At 45.3% G+C, this 19,130-nt stretch overlaps 1 long non-coding RNA gene and 1 pseudogene across 1 annotated transcript; one reads left to right on the top strand and one right to left on the bottom strand.

Moving 5' to 3' along the window:
- Positions 1-648: 648 nt before the first annotated feature.
- On the bottom strand, positions 649-4,481 carry LOC105533250 (annotated as a pseudogene).
- Positions 4,482-6,540: 2,059 nt separating this feature from the next.
- LOC105533243 lies at positions 6,541-13,698 on the top strand. Its single transcript, XR_001005094.1, has 2 exons — positions 6,541-6,635; positions 13,200-13,698. It is a non-coding gene; the product is annotated as an uncharacterized LOC105533243 (long non-coding RNA).
- The last annotated feature ends 5,432 nt before the right edge of the window (positions 13,699-19,130 follow it).

Here is a 19,130-nt window from a genome sequence, read left to right as displayed (position 1 = left end):
CTCTCTTTCTTTCTTCTTTCTTTCTTTCTTTTTCTTTTTCTTTTCTTTCTTTTTTTTTGGACAAAGTCTTGCTCCAATGCAGTGATATGATCACGGCTCACTGCAGCCTCGACTTCCCAGCTTACATGATCCTCCTACCTCAATCTCCCGAGTAGCTGGGACTACAGGCATGCACCACCACGGCAAGCTAGTTTTTTGTATTTTTTGTAGAGACGAGGTTTCCCCATGTTGCCCAGGCTGGTCTTGAACTCCTGGGCTTAAGTGATCTGCCCACCTTGGCCTCCCCAAGTGCTGGAATTACAGGTGTGAGCCACTGCACCTAGCCATAATAGTTTATCATTTTTTGTTTGTTAGCTGGACTTTTATAAAGGGTAACATCCTTTCATAAACTACTTGGTTACCCTGAGGTACTGTTCATTCAAGAAAGGCAGGGTAAATGCTTGATTCTCCCCATTTGTTTTCTGCTTTTAAAATAATGAATTTGTTCTCTAGCATTATTCAAAGGTAACCAGTGAGATTACTTTGTATCATTATGAACTCATAATGAGTTCATATGGGTTTAAATACATGAGATATGTTTCAATCCATTTCAGTTTTTATCCTTTTTTTTTCAGTCTTAATTCACTTTATTTTTCTTATATAAAAACCCTATGTTGTAGCCACAGCTGGAGCCTGGGTCCGCTGCATGGAGACTCTGGCATGGGTCTTGATGTGGTGGTCAGTGAATTCCTGACCGGGAGACTTGGTGAATACAGTCTCCTTCCAGAGGTCGGGGATCAGGCAGCTATAGCTCTTAGAGATGGCGTCAAAGGTGGCCTTGGCGAAGTTGCCCAGGGTGGCAGTGCAGCCCCGGGCTGAGGTGTAGCAGTCGTCGATACCCGCCATCATGAGCAGCTTCCTGGGCACAGGTGCCGAGATGATGCCAGTGCCCCTGGGTGCAGGGATGAGGCACACCAGCACAGAGCTGCAGCGGCCTGTCACCTTGCAAGGGACGGTGTGGGGCTTGCCAATCTTGTTCCCCCAGTAGCCTCTGTGCACGGGGACAATGGAGAGCTTGGCCAGTTTGATGGCCCCACGGATGGCAGTGGCCACCTCCTGGGAGCACTTAACACCCAGACTGACATGGCTATTGTAGTCCCCGATAGCAACAAACGCCTTGAACCTGGTGCGCTGGCCAGCGCAGGTCTGCTTCTGTAAAAACCTCCTCCTTGAGAGAGGCCCCCAGGAAAAAGTCAATGATCTCAGATTCCTTAATGGGCAGGGAGAAGAGATAGATCTCCTCCAGGGACTTGATCGTCATGTCCTTGACCAAACGGCCCAGCTTGGTGACGGGCATCCACTCCTTATCCTTGGCCTTGTCTCCGTCAGCTCCGCGGCCTCAGCCCGGGCCCGGTACATGGCCGCGACCCCGGTCCCCCCAGATGCCACTGCCAAAACCTCCACAGAAGCCACTGCGTTTCCCCATCCCCAGGTCCCCAGGGCCTCCTGGGGATGACGCACCAGCGTCATCCACCAGTTTTTGTTTTCTCGGAGGAGAAGCTCAGTTTTTATCCTTATTGACTCTCACATTATCCCGTTTTTGGCTAATGGAAATCTCTTCAACTTGGCTTCCGAGCCCTTTTGATTGTTATCCCAGTAGTCTCTGCTAGCTCTCCTGCTTTCTAGAATGACAAGATGTACCATTTTGTACATTTCCTGTCCCAGAACTGCAATCCACCTCTCCAAGGAGCCTTTGTGTTTGTTTAGTGGGAAATGGTATTTAGAGGCCACAGTCTGGGTGCTAGGGTTATCTTTTTAAGATCATATTTGGTAGATACAAAAGAGTATATGTATTATTTATGTAATTATGAAGCATAATAGTAAAATGGCTGCCTATCAGTCACAACCCAGTTTAAGAATTGGAACATTATCAACACCAGGTATGTGCTCCTCCTTTAACTTAATCCTCAGACTGCACCCAACAGGGTGAATTGTCTTATTTATTATTTTCTTGTTTAAAAAAAGCTTTATCACATATGTATGTATTCTTAAGTTACATATTTAGCTTAGTTTGTTTCTGAACTTTGTAAAAATGATATAATGTTTGTTGTCTTCTGGACCTGTCTTGTTTTTACCAATGTATTTTTCTAAGATTTATCTATTTTTTTTAAAGCTATAGTTCATTTATTTTCAGTGCTGTGTAATATAATATTATAATATTCAATGCTGTATAATATACCAAAATAAATATACAATTTATTTTGTCCATTCTCCTGTCTGTGGACATTTGAGTTGTGTTCACTTTTTGCCACTACAAATATTTAGCTAAGACAGTACTGTTACAGGCCTCATTGTTCACAGCCTCAGAATAATGTGCAGGAGTTTGTGTGGGGCAGTGGTTATCGAACATTTTAGTCTCAGGATCCCAAAGAGCTTTTGTTTATGTGAGTTATATCTAAAGATATTCACTATATTAGAAATTAAAACTGAGAAAAACATATTTATTAATTCATTTTAAAATGATGATAAGAAACTCATTATATGTTAACATAAATCACACACTTTAAATGAAAAATAACTGTATTTTCTGAGACAAATGGAGAAGAGTGACATTGTTGACATGTTTGCAAACTTCTTTAATGTCTGGCTTAACAGAAGACAGCTGAATTCTTGTATCTGCATCCATGGTCAATCTGTTGCAATATCATCCATCATGCATCTTCTGAAAAATACTGTACACCTGTGAGACAAGAGTAAAAAGTCAAATAATACTTTTCAAATATATTATGAAAATAGTTTTGACCTCATGGATCCCCTGAAAAAGTCTCAAGTCCCTGGACCACAATTGGAGAATTGCTGCTCTGGAGAATTCTGGTCTAGGGGTGAAATTGCTGGATTATAGGGTCGCAGAGATCATATGCAAATGTTTGGTTATATAAGATAATGCCAAATCGTTTTCCAAAACGGCTATAGTAATTAATACTCCCACCCTCAGTGTCTGAGAATTTCCACTGCTCCATATCTCCCCTAACACTTGGTGTTATTAGACATCCTAATTTTGGTCCATCTAGTGAATGTGAAATGGCATTTCATTGTGACCTATTTGTGCCCCAGTTTCTTCCCATTTTAATCCATTCTTCTCGCCCTGCCAGATTAATCTTTCTATGAAGGTATTTTGGTCATGTTATCCTTGGTCTTCTTCAAAAACTTTCCCTCAACAGAATAGGAGCAAGTTTATCATCCTTCCATTCAAGGTGCTTTACTCCAAAGGCTGAAATCACTTGGTGGTATTTCCTCTACAGCCTACTGGTACCATATATTCCAGGCAAATGGAAATATCTACTTTGCCAAACAGGCCCCGAAATTTTCCCCCTCCATGTTCTTGCTCATGATATCTTTCTACCTTGAATCCCCTCTCTATCCCACATGGACCTGTTGGAGACTAGTCATCTCTAATGAGAGCTCAAATACTACCTCTTTCAAGAAGCTGCCCACATCTTTTCCTCCCCCAAACCCTCACCACACAAGGCTTGTCCCTGCTTTGTCCCTCTACTGCACACCACCTTGAGTTCTTGTTATGAGTGTCCAGTAGCTCCTTGAGATCAGAGACTGTGCATTTTCCTTCTTGTATTCCCCACAACCCCTAACATTGGGCCTGGAATAGAGTGGGTGCTAAAAATCTACTTATCAATGTCTCTGTTTTACATATGAGGAAACTGAGGCTTGGCCAGATTAAGAGCTCAAGGGGCTTTCTCTAGAGCTGGGGAATCAGGACCCTGTGTAAAGATAGAGCAATACAAAGTGATCTCTGATAAAAGATTTTACAGCTGATTTATCAAATGAGAGACCAGAGAGTAAGAATGGTGAGGGCTCAGAAGAGGGAGGGGACTGGGGCAGGCAGGGCAGGCTTCTCGGAGGCAACAGAGCTTGGAATGAGCATGGGAAGATGGGGATGTGGATTGAGTGGAATGGAGGCGCACTGTACCTGGTGCTGTAGGGAGGAGAGACCTGGGCCTGAAACACAAGACTGAAGGATTTGGGTTGGATCCCAAGGCACAGTGTCTGTGTGCATCCTTAGAGCCAGCTCTCACTGCCTGCCCTAGCCAGCAAGGGGCTGGCCTGGCTGGAGCAGAGACACAAGGACAGCAAGAAATGAAGTGGGAGGGCTCAGGGCCTGCAGCATGTGCTGCAGCTCCCATGCCAGCTGCAGAGGACTGGGCCCATCCAGAGGCCCTGGGTGAATCTGGGGGCCCCTCTATTGTCCTTCAGAGGAGAGGTGTTCTGAGGGATCTTTTCTGGGCCAGGTGCTTCTGGAGACTTCAGAGGTGACCAAGGTCAGCCCATGGCTGTGGCCTTTCTTTCTCCCCCGCTGCAGTCTGGGCTCCATCCCTGCTCTTCTTAAGACACTGGTCAGCCTCTCTCCTTCACCCTTGGTCTCCTTCTCTGTTTATCCAGGTGCAGAGGGGCTGTGTTGCCAATGTTTGGGACTTCCATTTGGTCATGGACTAAACTAATCAGTTGGGGGCCTGCTTAGTTTCTGACCACAGGGGTTCACTTCTTCCAGGTAAGGAGCCTTCCCCATAGACCAGCTCGATTTTCAGCACTGAGTTTGGGGCCAAAGCCTCGGTTAAAAATCAGTGTCACTTAACCTTCTGTTTTCTAATTATTGTCCTGGTTCCTTTCTTCACTCAAGGACTTGAAGAAGGTAAAGGCAGGGCAGGTTTGGGCATAATAACCTTCAGTAGCACCTGGGTTCACCCTGGTTTCTAATAGTGTCCCCTGACCCATCAGGATAAACATGCTCAGTGCTTATTCAGGTGGGCCTCAAATCTCGCTGAGGCCTTGGTCTCACTCTGCTGAGAAGAGATTTTCATCATTATCATCATCATCACTACCACCATCATCATCATCTTCTTCACCACCATCATCATCATCTTCAAATAGTTTCCACTTACTGAGCACACCTGTGTGGGCCAGGTCTTGTGTTAGGTACTTCATGCCCAATAGGTCTTGAGATTCTTGCATAACTGCAAGGCAGGTGTTAGCATCCCTGGAGAAAGACAGGTGAGGAGATGGAGGCTCAGAGAGGGCAAGTCAAAGTCACACAGCTGCTGACTATATGAATAGAAGGTAATGCCCAGTGCTTCCAGCTCTTGGTGCAGGACTGTCAGTGGTGTCACCAGAGCAAAAGTGTTACCATCCCATGGCTAATGTGGTCTCAGGCTTTTAGAGAGAAATTGAGGCAAAGAGCAGGTCTAGTTCACAGAGTCTAAGTTTGTAGACTTAGCTGGCCTATTCAAACCCTTGGCCACCATGAGAGTCACCTGCCCTCCCCTCAGGGTACTATTTCCTGCCTTGAGGGAGCCTCTGGGGTCTGCTAAATTAATTGTGTATGAAAGCAGAAGGAGCTGGTAGCATCTGTGGGACCTGTGTGATCCAGGGCTTGCCACCTAGGCTCCTTGGTGGCAAGGAGAGGTGGGATTTGAACTCAGTTCTCTCTGGGCTGCTAAGAGGTTTGTAATGGTAGTGGTGGCAGCATAAGATGGTGTGTGTTGATTTCACATGAATAAGGGCTCTGGGCAATGCTGGTATGCAATGAGTCAGGCTGTTTGCAAGAGAGAGATCAGGGGAGGTTAAATCAGCTGGAGATGTTACATTTACCAAAGGACATGACAGAGAAGAGAAATAAAGGGTGGGTTCTCAGGAGGGATGATTGGTGGTGGCAGAGGGAGCACCTAGCAATCAGCCCTTGGGCACCTGCTCCATGCCAGGCTCTGGACTGGTCTCTGTGCGGGTTTCCAAGGCCCCGGCTATGGAGCTGAGCTAGGTTCATCCTTGGGGAGCTCAATCAGGGAGAGACGGACATCCTGAAGGACACCAGTTGTGTGCTATGCTCTCTTAGGATGTGGAGTTTGCATTCTTAAGAAATCTTGTATTACAAAAAATTGAATTATAGAGACAATTGCTTCAGTGGGGAAAATGAGGTTAGGGGTTTGAGAGTGTCAGACTCGCCATAAAAATGTTATTTTTCCTTCAGGAATGTCAATAATAAAGGTGCTTTTACAGCTATAAGTGTATGGCTGTAAAAGATGAACATCACGGAGCAAATCCAGTTTTAGACTTCCTCATGATTTTGTCCAAGAGGAACAGCCTTTTTTCTCCTGTCACCCAGCACTATCACTAGCTCAGACCTCCAATCACCTTGACCATCCTCTGCTGGAGTAACAAAGTATCGAGTTCCTCTAAGGAGGCATCCTAAAGACATCAGGACATGCCTTCTTCAGCGCCTACCATCTCCTTTTCTAGTTCCCCTGCAGCAGATTCCTCCCCTCCACGGTGTTATAACTAACTGTGATCTGCTCAGTATAAATTGTGCTCTTTAATTAAAGGATCATATTGTATTTAATTTGCATTGAAAAATCCCACCATAGGAGAAATTCTTGGAGGGTATGAGAACATTAGTGGTGGCATATAGAGGCAGTGTCATGTCACAATTAAGGGTGGGGCCTCTGGAACCAGTCTTCCTGAGGTGAAATCCTAACTTGGCCACTTACTAGCTATGTGAACTTGGGCAAATGACCTAATCCTCTGCGTTTCATCTCTAAACTGGGGAGAATAGAAGCATCTACTTCATCTAGTAGCCAGGATTAGAAGAGGTAATGATTGTGGTGGCTCACTACAGAGCCTAGCACATGGTCAACACTCAGTAAATGCTAACTATATCACAGGGCAGAGAGAGGAGGGGTCTATTTTAGCCTGTAGTGTGGGGTGACCATGAAGGAGGAGAGATTGGAGCTGGACTTAAAGGGTGGTTGACATTGGACAGGAGGATAAAGCAGAGGGAACAGAGAGACATAGCAAAGCTCTTTTGAAGTCTCCCTGAAGGAGTCAGGAATAACCAAGACCTTGGTTTCTACTTAACATCAGCTGCTGTAATAGCTAAAACTCCAAAAGGTCAATAGCTTAGTGTAATAGATGTTAATTTCTTGCTTGCATAAAGTTCAATCAGTGGCAGTAGAGGAGGAAGAGTACTCTGCACCTCACCATTATTCAGTAACACGGGCTAACGGAGGCTCTGCCATTGTCCATGTGGCTTCCAAGGTCACACTGGGCACTGACATCCAGCCCGCAAATGGGGAAAGAGAACATACAGGATGATGCAAGAAGTTTTTGTGGGCCAAGCTTAGAAGTGATGTTCATAATTTCCTCTTACATTTCACTGGCTAGAACTTAACACGTGGACATCTGCAAGGCAGTCTACAGACTAGAGTTTAGATGTGTTCCCAGAAGGAAAGTGAAATGTGTTCCCAGAAGGAAAGTGAAATGGATTTGGTGACTAGCTAGCCAGTCTCCTGCCCCAGGTTCTGGGACTAAGAGATGCACCAGCCCAGAGAAGCAGCAGTCTAAATGTGAGGACTCCGATTCTGAACAATGAGTTTGAGCTTGACTCTAAGGGCACTGGGGGGCCACTGAAGGGTGTTCATCAGGAAAGTGATGTGGTCAGGAAGTGCCAGAGGATCAACTGGCTTACTCCAGCTACAAGGTAGATGTGGGAGAGTGAGGAAGAGAGGTTGGATAACCAGTTAAGGGCTGTTACAAGGATGTAGGCAAGAGTTGATGAGGCCAGCACTCAGCTGTGGCCATAGAGATGGAAAGGAGGGTGACTCTCAGAGAGTTCACTGGGCTACTTAGAAGACAACTGTTATTCCATGAATCTAGTGCTCAGCGCTGTGGAGCATACAAAAGGAAAAAATCCCAGGCCTTATCTATTGAGAGCTTACACTCTATTTATGGACATAAAACTGACAAAGATGACTTTGTATCAAAATTTTGGAGTAAGCTGGCCAGGGTCATCCTAGAGTGGCTTTCGATGGCCTTGAACACTCTCATCTCACTTCTCTCTCTCTCTGTAAATATATTTAATCTTTGCTTCTCTTTGCATGTGACTTCATTCTCCTAGGTGGATTGTCCCCACCAAGCTAGAACAATAGCCAAAGCCAGGCCCAGGCTTACATTTACACTTCCCAGCAACAAAGAGGTAGAAATGACTGATAATGGCTTAGAGTGGTGGTTCTCACTCTAGTGTGCATCAGAACGACCCAGAGGGTTTGTTTTAACGCAAACTGCTAGGCTCCAGAATTTCTAATTCAGTTAAGTGTATTAGTTCCCCAGAGCTTCTGTAACAAAGTGCCACAGACTGGGTGGCTTAAACCACAGAAATATATTTCCTTACATTTCTGAAGACTAGAAGTCTGAGATTGAGCTGTCAAAAGGATTGATTTCTCCTGAGGCCTCTCTCCTTGGCTTGTAGATGGCTGTCTTCTCCCTGTGTCTTCACATGGTCTTCCCTCTGTGTGTGTCTATGTCCCAGTCTCCTCTTCTCATAGGGACACCAGTCATATTGGATTAGGATCCACCTCAATGACCTCATTTTACTGTATTTTTTTAAAGAACCTATCTCTAAATACAGTTTTACAGTCTGAGGTACTTGGGGTTAGAACTTGAACGTGTGAATTTGTGGGGGAGGACATAATTCAGCTTACAACAGTAGACCCTGGGTGGAGCCCTAGAATGTGCATTTCTTTTTTTCTCTTTCCCTTTTATTTTAATTTCAAGGCGTATATGTACAGATCTGTTACATGGGTAAATTGCGCGTTGTCAGGGTTTGGTGTGCCGATAATTTTGTCACCCAGGTAATCAGCATAATACCCAATAGATAGTTTTTCAATCCTTACCCTCCTCCTACCCTTCACTCTCAAGTAGGTCCCAGTGCCTGTTGTTTCCTTCTTTGTGTCCATGTGTACTCAATGTTTAGCTCCCACTTATAAGTGAGAACATGTGGTACTTGGTTTTCCGTTCTTGCATTAATTCACTTAGGGTAATGGCCTCCAGCTCCATCCATGTTGCTGCAAAGGCCATGATCTCATTTTTCAAAAAATAGCTACATAGTATTCCATGATATGTATGTACTACATTTTGTTTATCCTGTTGATGGGCATCTAGGTTGATTCCATATCTTTGATATTGTGAATAGTGGTGCAATGAACATATGCATGCATGTGTCTTTACGGTAGAATGATTCTATTCCTTTGGGTATATACCCAATAATGAAATTGCTGGGTTGAAGGGTAGTTCTATTTTAAGTTCTTTGAGAAGTCTGTAGACTATTTTCCACAATGGCTGAACTAATTTACATTCCCATCAGCAGTGTATAAGTGTTTCTTTACTCCACAATCTCGCCAGCATCGGTTATTTTTTGACTTTTGCATCATAGCCACAGAATGTGATAGAATGTGCACTTCTTTTTTTTTTTCCTTTCTTTCGAGACAGAGTCTTACTCTGTCACCCAGGTTGGAGTGCAGTGATGCAATCTTGGCTCACTGCAACCTCTGCCTCCAAGTTCAAGTGATTCTTGTGCCTCAGCCTCCCAAGTAGCTGGGATTACAGGCATGCACCACCACGCTTGGCTAATTTTTGTATTTTTAGTAGCGATGGGGTTTCATCATGTTGACCAGGCTGGTCATGAACTTCTGACCTCGAGTGATCCACCCACCTCAGCCTCCCAAAGTGCCGGGATTACAGGTTTGAGCCACTGTGCCCGGCCACAATGTGCATTTCTAACAAGTTCCCAGCTGCTGCTGCTGCTGCTGTTGGTTCAGGGACCACATCTGGCTTAGAGTGGTTAGCCCTTGCCCTGGTATACATATGCATTTGAATAAGAGCAGATATGAGCTCAGGAAATTAAAAATTAATTGGAAGGAATGCCATACATTTTTAGCTGGCCAATGGGAGAGAGAAGATTTTGAGCTGAGAGCCCTTCTGGCATTTCCCAAACCACATGTCGCTGGTATTATGGCCTTTCAGCAGAATGTAGCAAAAGAAAGGGCTCAGATTTTCACATGAGAGACATCATACATCCAATCCTAGCTTTGCCCCTTCTGAATTAAATGTGAATGAGCCACATAACAACTCTGAATTTCAAATTCCTCACCTATAAACTATACCTATGGGGTAGTTGTAGGAGTTAAGTGTAATAATTTATATAAAGGGCCCGGCATCGAATGGTAACTGTTACCATTGTTGTTCATTTATTCATTTGCTCATCAAATACGTGAGTAGGAGTCAGAAGACCTGGGGTCTAGTCCCAGCTCTGGAATTTAGCTGTGTGCCCTTAGGCGCCATGTAATCTTCTTGAGCCTCAGTGTTTTCACCTGTCAAACAAGGAAGACTATCTCTTTCTTACTGCCCCAATCATGGTTGTTTTGAGGATCAAAAACGAGAATATGAAAATTCAAGATTGACTGTGCCATGCTATATAATAGAAATACTAATTTTTTTTTTTTTTTGGTAATAGTCACCAATAGGAGTAACTGCCTGACTCATAACAATTCCTCCTTCTTCTCTAGGAACAGTGTCTGCACTAACTAATCCCATCCACCTGGCTAGAGGTGCGCCCCTAACTCAGCTGGGTTGATCAGGGGGCTTCCCTGGGATTTTGAAAACTGGAATGAAGGGAAGAAAGTCCTAAGTCTTTCTATGGTGGGAGTTGTTGGATATGAGGCTTGGAAGGTGTAGGTGGTTTCATTTCGTGCCATATGGGGGAATGTCACTTCTGCCTTGGATGAAATAATGCTGATATGCAGAAAGAGGTCAAGATGAGTGAAGAGAGGCCTGGGGCATTTGAGGCCCTGCTTCTGACATTTCCAAGGCCCAGCTGCACCTCAGTCATAGGAGATACTTCAGTATTCTTCTCCTTTTAAATTTATTTTTAATTTACTTTTTTTTTTGTAGAGATAGGGTCTCACTATGTTGCCCAGGCTGGTCTTGAACTCCTGGGCTCAAACGATCCTCCTGCCTTGGCCTCCCAAAGCACTGGGATTACAGGTGTGAGTCACTGTGCCTGGCCTCCTTCCCCTTGAAATCCAGCCACGTTTCAGCTGCTTTTCCGAAACTTGTAACCCTGATAAATACATTATTCATTTAAGAAGTACTCATTGACCACTTACACTCTGCTAGCCTCTGAGCTATAGGCTGGCCAAATGATACATAGTGGGCAAGGCCTTTCTTCAATGCCCCCAGACCTGTTCTGCCTGTCTCTTCTTTATTCTTTAGCAGGAACCTGCAGAGTCCACACCATCCCCTGCTTAGCCAGACCAATAAACAAAATTGCAGAATCATATAACTTAGTCTCCTAGAATTAGTAAGCCAGAGAATAAATAAATCTGAATTCTTATAGACTATAGAGAAAATCTGTGCATGGAAGATATGAAGTCTCAATCTCAACTCACACTATGTGAAATGACCTTTTCACGCTACTCACTGGGCCTTGGGCTAGAGGTAGGAAACAAAGAATCTTTCAAGGGAGTCCTCTTGCTTTTAGCCACCACTGAAAGTTGGAATTGATTTCAGCACTTATTTAAAAGTACAGATTTGTAGGATCTGTCCAAACCATCTGAATCAGAATCTTCGTGGGCAGGATCTGGGGATCAATATGTTTAAAAATCTTTAGAAGTGCATCTCATGCAACCGGCCCATAGGAACACCATGGTGAAGGTCCATATGTTCCTTCCTCTCCTCTTGTAAGAACAAGAGAAACTGGACGAGGAGGGGATGAGTGATGTGACTCAGAGGGGCAAAAACTAGAGGGGCTTAGCTTCATTATCTGTGTGACTTGGAGCAAATTGCTTCCCCTCTCAGAGCCTTGTTTCCTCATCTGAAAATTGGGATTGATGACAACTTTTGCAGCATGGGGTTGTCATGAAGAATAATTTATTCCCTTCTCCTGTGTTTAGGGCCCCTCCCACAGACGGGAGTGAAGGCTCCAGGAGGGCAGGGGTTCAGGCATTTTCCTTGTATCCCCCAAAGGGTTGAAGTTGATAGTCCTGTGGATGCTTGTTGACAGGGCATCCCTTCCTCTCCATCTTCATAGCCACCATGAGGCCTAATTCTCTGCCACCTGGGTATGGCCCCAGCCTTTTTGTCAGTCTTGGCAGACCCTCCTAAAGGTTCTGTAGTGGGGAAGCTTGGCCCTTCCCAGTGGCTCCTTCTAAAAACTCCATGAAGTGGGCACTCTCTGGCTTGGCTACCCACTTGCCTCAGAGGCCTCTACAGTTCTGGGCCAGCCCCCAGTTGACTGGCTGGGACTTCCTCCAGGCTTGATTTCTTCTAATGTCCCAAACCAGGCCTCCAAAGGAGCTAATGAGGAATAATGCAGACTTCTGCCTGGACGTCAACTCCAGAGATTCTTGATTTCTGGTCTGTAACAGAGTGAGCTGAAAGGGCGTATTAATATTTGGAATCCTAGTTGAGTGACCCAAAGCAAGTTTTTAGGGGCCTAAGTTTCCTCAGGGCCAAATGGAAGATGCTAGGACTTGTAGGATTCTGTGAAGGTTAGAAATACCACAGATTAAGTGCCGGAAAAGAGCAGTTGTTCACCTAATGGTAGCAAACGTTGTTACTTGGGTACACACCCTCCTCACTAAGATGGGAGCTCTTTGAGGGCAGGGACTGTGCTTTTGTGTAATATAATAGTTCCAGTTTATTGAGCACTTCCTATGAATTGGGCTGAACTTTCATAGGGTTAACAATTACACTTACCCCATAGGTTGTGTGTGGATTAAATGAGGAAGACTGTGCCCATTTTACAGATAAGGCAACTGAGGCTCAACTAGGTTAATGCTCTTGTTTGCAGTTTTGTCTTTCTCTGTCCCTGCCTAGGGCCTCACACATACTTCAGTGACTGTGAGATTGCAGTACCTAGTATGGTCATGACTTGGCTCTGCTCACAGGGCATTTTGGAAGGGACCCAGGCTTCCCTGCCCCTTTCCTTTCCCTGTCCTGGCCTCCCTGGCAGGAATGGAGGTTGTGAGCCTGTTGCTGGGCTGGCACTGAAGGAGGGCCTCAAAAGTCTGGGAGCCAAGTGCAGGGAAGAGGAAACCCATCAGAGGCCCTACCCTTGGTGGGGGGACATTCCAAAGAGGCAAGGAGCAACCTGGGACAGGTTGAGTCAGATTAAAGTGGACACCTGGCGGGTAGGGTGGGGATGGTAGTGGATATGTGCACAAACCCATCTCTGTTCTGATCAGCAGAGTTTTCTGTTAATGGTTTTGGTTGGCAGAGAGGCTCAGTGCTCCCTTTGTCTCTTTCTAATAGTGTCTCTTATTGTTCTATTTTTTCTTGGTTTTCTCCAGTGATGAAGCTATACTTGTTTCATTTTCCAGATGGGGCCACTGAGGGAAAAGACCTACCCAAGGGCACATAGTCTGTACATGAGAGAGAGCCGGGTGTAACAGACTGAGTGCTGGACTGGGGGTTAAACAGACTGTGAATCCTTCCACCCCACTGGCAAGTTACTTTGGACAAGTTACTTTAATCTCCCTGAGCCTCAATCTGCTCATCTTTAAGATGGAGGTCTTAATAATCTCCTCATAGGGGATTAAACAAGAACATGAATGCATCTTGTCTAATGCAGTGTCTGAGATGAGTAGATATTCAAAATAGCAGTTCATTTGCTTCTTTGCTCTTTGGCTCCCACCTTTTTTTCAACTGCTCCAAATCTCTTTCTGCCCACCTTTTCTCATTCCATGGGGTCTTTACACCACCATGTTAGCATGTGTTTCTGCTGCATGGTTATTTCTCTTTTAGAAGCCAGTGAGTGAAGGGAAGGCCCAGTGGGCAGCTCAGAACTCAGTAATAAAACCACACAGAATCCATCTCAAACAAAACAACAAACTGGCAAGAGTGACCTGCATGTAGGTTTTTATTTCATTTACAGTATGCAAGGACTGTGGGAGGACAGCTGGAGGGGGAGTCAGGATATGGGGGTTCAAGTCCATGGAGTGGCTATGTGACTCTGGGCTGGCCCCTTTTCCTCTCTTGGCCTCAGTTTCCCCATGTGACAATAAGGGGTCAGGCCAGGGAATATTCTGACACTCTGAATTTTTAATTTTATTCTAATTATGTTTCAGGGAGGAATAACTGGGCCCCGGATAGAATGTGATGAATGGATATTCTTAATGAGAAGTGGAAATAATTTGTGGTTGAGAGCTGTGCCTCAGATCAGAGTGACAGGATACAGGGCTAGGCTATATTTTCCAGCAGATTAAGAGCTGTAGCCCAAGACTCTGAAATATGAAGAAAAAAGGAGAAGATGACAGGATATCTTTTTAAAGAAATATTTTCCAGCCAAATGGTGCAACAGAGGACTTCCAGGAATTTGTTCTCGTTCTCTATCAAAGGTGAGGAGTTCATAGCCTTCAAGGAAACAAGAAACCATGGGATGGAGTGAAGGAAGGTGGCCTGGAACCAGCTGCTGAGCCTCTCTGAGCCCCAGTTTCCTCAACTCTAAAATGGGGCTGATCTGTCCCTCAGCCTGTCGTTGCAGGAATTAAATGAGGCATTGAGTGGGAAAGCATCAGTCCCGTAGCAAATGTCCCTAAGTAGGAGCATCTGAGTTCTGGTTCTGGTCCTGCTGGGGTATGGTTGGTTGAGAGGTCAAAGAGGTAATTAAAGGGATTGCCAGCTTCATTATCGGGAGCTGAGATTCCATTTTAGACCAAGAGTGTGACCAAGGTGGTAACCTTAACATTTCATTTCTTCATATTTATTTATTGAGCCAATATTTTTCAAGCATTTGTCATGTATCTCGCATTTTGTTGCTGCTAGGGTAGACAACAGCCCCCCCACCCTGCCCCGCAACCCACGGCAGTGTAGAAAGTACCTCTACATCCATAGGGCCCTATCTACCCTGGTCCAGCCCACCCAGCCACTGCCTGAGTAGAGAATGGGACACAGCATCCCTAACCTCCCTGTCCCCCGTCCAGATAAGCACATCCCATCCGTTCTGTCTCCTGATGTCATTCACACTGTCCCTCCTCCTGCAGGACCCCATGTTTGGCTTTCCATGTCACCTTCCTCCCTGTCTTTCCAATCCAGATCCCACATAGCAGCCAGAGTGGCCCTTCTACAGCACAAACCATATCACTCTCTTCTTCAGAACTCTCCAATGGCTCCTTTCTGGCCTCCTCAGAACCACAACCTGGCCCTGCCCCTTGCCCTCATCATGCATAGCTTCTTCAGAACACACCTCTGGCAATGCAGTTCAGCTCTTTCAAGCTTCTGTGACTTTGCTGGTGGAAAACCACCCAGCCATGCTAACTCCTTTTCTCAGCTATAGAAAGAGTCTTGGAGAAAGGAAGTGACCATCCAAGATCACATGTGAAATGTGACACAGGCCCTTTTTATCAGTCTGCTCCGGCTGCCATAACAGAATACCACAGGCTTAAACCACAGAGCTTAATTTTCTCCCAGTTCAGGAGGCTGCAAGTCCAAAATGGAGATGCCATCAGGGTTGGTTTCTGGTAGGGCCTCTCTTTCTGGTTTGTAGATGGCACCTTCTGGTTGTGTCCCCATAGGGCATTTTTCTCTGTGGGTGCACACTCCTGGCATCTCTACCTCTTCTTAGAAGGATACTAGTCCTATTGGATTAGGGCCCTACACTTATGACCTCATTTAACCTTAATTGGCCCCTTAAAGGTCCTATTTCCAAATAAAGTCACATTGGGGATTAGAGCTTTGACATATGAATTCTAGGGGGACACAACTAAGTCCATAATACCCTTCTTGCTGGAGATCGGAGGCCAGCACTCAGAAAATGGTTCCGGGGCGAGAGCAGCTCACGTGTGTCCTGTGGAGCTAATGGGGCAGGGGTGTAAGGAGGAGCTTGGTGGTTAGAGAAGGAAAGGTAGAAGACTGGGATAGCCAGAGATGAGGAGGGGAGGGTCCTGTGGCCTGGAGAGAAGGTAAGAGCAGCCTGTGCAGGGGTGTGGGGCCTAGACTAGGAGTGAACACGCAGATTGGGCTATGGAGTGGGAGTAAAGGGGAGGTTGGTGAGGGCAGCCCACCTTGCTGTTGAGAGCAGGTGGAGAGCGTGTCTCCTTGTCTGCAGAGCAAGTGGTCACTAAAGGCTGCCATTACTGTATGAGCTCAGCACCTCTCACCTGGTCCTCACATCACTCTTGAATGTAGGGATGCACACCCCTATTTTTGGGAAGAGGTAAATCCACTTCCCTAATTGCCTGGCAAGTAGCAGAACCAGGGGTCCTGATCCCAAGGCTGGGGCCTATTTTCATCTCAGGGTCAGGGCTAGGGTAAGGTAAGTGAGGCACCAAGGAGGCACTTGCACAATCTGGAGGGTGGGGGCCGCCTTTAATTTTGCGCCCTAGGCACCTTGCTCGTCTCACCCTAGTCCCGACCCTGACTGGCCTCCTCCTCTGTGGCGACTGCTCTGTTCTCTCTAATCTGTGCACCAGAGACAATAGGCTGCAAGTAGCTGCAGCCAGGCTTGGCTTTGCTCCTAACCAAGTGGGAAGCATTAAGTTAATGGCCCTGTAGGTGAAATCAATTCAGTTAAAGTTATCGCCCTTTGCTTTTCCTGCGCACCTTCATAGCTAGCCATGCAGTGTTATCTGTTCTCACTCATCTTCTTGGTTCATGTAGCTCCTAGGTCCACTTTCAGCCACTAGCACTTTTTACCCTCTAGCACCTCGGTTTCTCCATCTTCCAAATGTGGATGATAATGATGATTATGCTAGGGATGGTGGTGGTGATAATTCATATGTCATAGGGTTGTATATACTGTAATACAGTAAGTATTATAAAAGTGTTAGTGATCATTAATTCCAATTTTACCTCACTCCTGCTCAGCGTTCAAGGAATTTTCACACCAAGTTCTCACTGTGGCCTGGAAGGTGGGAGGACAAAAATTATTGTACCTCCTTTAGAGAAGAGGCGAGGATACTGAGAGAGAGGCCTTGGGACTTACTCATGTCACACAATCAAGAGGTGGCAGAGCTAGGTCTGGCACAGAACTCAGGCAGGGTTGGTGGAAAGTGGGGGGGACCCCTCTCTCCTCACTCTGCCCCATGGCCTAGGCAGCTGTTGTCAGAGGCCAGGAGGAGCTCAGGACTCATAGCTGGAAACTTGAGTTCAAGACCTAGCGGAATGAGGCAAAATTGGAATTAATAACTGCTAGCACTTTTATAATACTTACTGTATGCATCTATTTTCATACAACCCTATGACATACAAATTATCACCACCATCATCACTATCATAATCATCATTGTTATCCACATTTGGAAGGTGAAGAAACTGAGGCGCTAGAGGGTAAATAGCTTGCCTAAGGCCACACAGCTAATAAATGGTAAACTGGGTTCAAACCCCTACAATCCAGCTCTAGATCTGCGCTCTTAACCACAGTGCTATTTTTTTTCGCTGGGTCTTTTTCTGCCTATTTTAAAACGTTAATTAAGAATGATAAGTTGCTACTAAGGGCCCGACAATTTACATTTTTTTTTCATTTGATCATCCTGAGATGACGAAAATTATTCACCCATTTTGCAGATGAAAAAATTGACACTTAAAAAGGGGCATATAGCTAGTAAATGGAGGCTCAGGATTCAAGCCTAGCTCTGTCTGGTTCTAAAATAATAACAATAGTAATGACAATAATGATAATATTTGTATTAGTAACAGTTACTGGCCAGACATTACACTCAGAGTCAAGAGTGCATTGTCTCTGGTCTGTGACCTTTTACCATCTCCTCTTAGGATCTCATATTGTGGTCTCTGGTTGTGAGGCTCCTCCAACCCTGGCAGGTGGTGATTCACCAGGGTTGGCAGTTTGAGCTCGGCTGATTCCCTCAGATGGAGGCATTTGTTATCTGTACATTGGAAATTATTTTTGTGTCTCAACCTAATTAGGGAACCAACATAATTAAAAAAAAAAAAAAAGCCATCCTGGAAAATGAATTGCTGTTCGAAACAATTGTTTAGACAAAACACCATTTGTTCCCAGCTTTTGCTCCCTGCTGGAATGGCGGGCCACTTGTTTTGGTGACAGATGCCTATTGCCTGGGATTTTGGAGCATGAGGAGCTGAGTGGGGTGAAGGTGGGGGCTGGAGCTGGCCCACTCTCAGCTGGCCTCTGAGGGGAAACCCTGAGGTCCCCTGGAGGTGGGATACTCTAATCACTCTGCAACCAAGAGGGCCCCAGGCCTCCTGGGAAAGTCTGACCCGTCAGTCCTGATGTTGCGCTATAGACTTTGATTCAGAATTGAAGTCCAGAGAGGCACAGCGATTTTGCCAAGGATGCTCAGCAAGATGATGGCAGAACTACAACTAGAATCCACATCCCCTCATTCTTTCCATGGTGGCATGTGGTCTTCTGAATCAATGATGATGTTACCTCACCTGACTTTAGTATCTGATATCCAGCCTATCTGCTCGTACTCGAGGCTTGTTGGGAATTACTAACTTCTTGTGTCTTGCCACTGACCCTAAGAAGTTTGGGTTTCTACCTGGCACTGTTGCTCTGTGGACTGGAAAGATCCCAGCGGGGCTAGAGCTGGTAATGTGACCCAGCGAACAACTGTTCAGATTCAGGCAGAATAAGAGGGGCCTTCAGTCAAGTATAATGGTTTTTGTCTTGGTCATGTGACTTCCTTGCTTGTATGTAATTAGGGTACCTCCATTCACTCGTGTGTTTTGATCTCAGATTCCTCTTTTATAAAATGGGGCAGTATTCTCTGTTCTCCATATTCATTTACAAGGGCACTGTGGGAATCAATTATGTGAAGAAATAAAAAGTACTTGTGAACTAAAGAGTGATGTAAAAATAGGATTAGCAATAATGGCTAGTATTTACCCAGTACTTTATATGTGTGTATTAGTTGAAGTACAGTGCTTGCTGCTGGAGCACACAACCTTCAAATCCCAGTGGATTAAACAACAAAAGTTTATATCTCAACCACCATAGTCAGTGGTAGACCAAGTGGCTCTGGGGAACAGGTCTTTTCTAACTTTACCTTCCTGGCTTCTTTCACTTTCAGCCTCATTGATAAGGGCAAGAGAAAAGTATGGAAGATTGGATAGGAGGTTTAGGGGCCAAGGCTGGAGGTGGCGTGCCTCACTTCTGCCCACATTCTACAGACCAGAATTCAGATTCTTGGTTCCTTAAGGCAACTATGTGCCTTGGAGGAAAATAAACCTTTTTGGTGGACACATGGCATTTTATCAGCTACAATGTGCTATGCACCTTGTTAGTGCTCGTAACGATTATCTAAATGGTTTTATTATCCTTTTTTAAAAAC

The sequence above is a fragment of the Mandrillus leucophaeus genome, unplaced genomic scaffold, assembly GCF_000951045.1.
Source record: "Mandrillus leucophaeus isolate KB7577 unplaced genomic scaffold, Mleu.le_1.0 Scaffold1232, whole genome shotgun sequence".
Classification (NCBI taxonomy): domain Eukaryota; kingdom Metazoa; phylum Chordata; class Mammalia; order Primates; family Cercopithecidae; genus Mandrillus; species Mandrillus leucophaeus.
The sequence above is the reverse complement of the archived record's forward strand: the minus strand, read 5'-3'. Positions and strand labels throughout refer to the sequence as shown.